At 51.2% G+C, this 787-nt stretch overlaps 1 pseudogene; it reads left to right on the top strand.

Moving 5' to 3' along the window:
* Window positions 1-781, top strand: part of LOC107713222 (uncharacterized) — a 1,224-nt pseudogene extending 443 nt beyond the window's left edge.
* The last annotated feature ends 6 nt before the right edge of the window (window positions 782-787 follow it).

Here is a 787-nt window from a genome sequence, read left to right as displayed (position 1 = left end):
AGGCTAAAAGAGACCCTAGCAGCTACTACCCAAGAATTGGAACAAGTCAAGGCAGACTACGCTGATCGCTCAAACAAGTTACAGTATGCAGAACAGCTACTGGAAAAGGCAAAGGCTAACTTCAGGGACAAGAACAGCAGAATCAAAGCCCTTGAAACTCACCTGGATGAGTCAAGAAACGAGATCAGCCGCCTAACACGACAGCTCGACTACATTAAAGAGGAATCCGATAGTTTCAGAGAGGAACTCAAACACGCCTATGAATTGAGCCGTGAGCCATCGAGGACACGGACGGGCACCGACCTCACCCCTGCCGAGCAGGACCGGGTCACCTGTTCCTGGACTGATGTGTGAGCAAAAGGGGGAGGGGGCAGTGCTGAAACATTCACCAGCTCCCTCTGAGGAACTTTACCTCACGACAAAGCTAAAAGAACCTGCTGCAGCCAGCCGCAGATCATCGCACGGCTTGGACCTAAAAGACCTCGACAAGCTTGCTAGGAACATTGGCAAATTCACCCCAAGTGTGCCAGGTAGCCAGGATGTCCAAGCTTATCTGCAAGACGTCGATTTCCATCTGGAAATGAGGCTCAATGTCACTGACAAAGATAGACTCTATTTGCTCCGAACAACCTCCAGCCCTGAAGTGCGCAGCTTCCTGGACCGGCAGCCTGCTCACACAAAGACTGATTACCAACTGCTCTGAGAAGCCATCATTAAAGAGTTTGCCGACCCTGAGTCCGAACAAGGACTAATGGCTGCCCTGGAGACGAGACAAGGACGTCATGAA

Source organism: Sinocyclocheilus rhinocerous, unplaced genomic scaffold (assembly GCF_001515625.1).
Source record: "Sinocyclocheilus rhinocerous isolate Xijiao unplaced genomic scaffold, SAMN03320098_v1.1 scaffold8446, whole genome shotgun sequence".
Classification (NCBI taxonomy): Eukaryota; Metazoa; Chordata; class Actinopteri; order Cypriniformes; family Cyprinidae; genus Sinocyclocheilus; species Sinocyclocheilus rhinocerous.
This window is presented reverse-complemented; position numbering and strand designations above follow the sequence as displayed.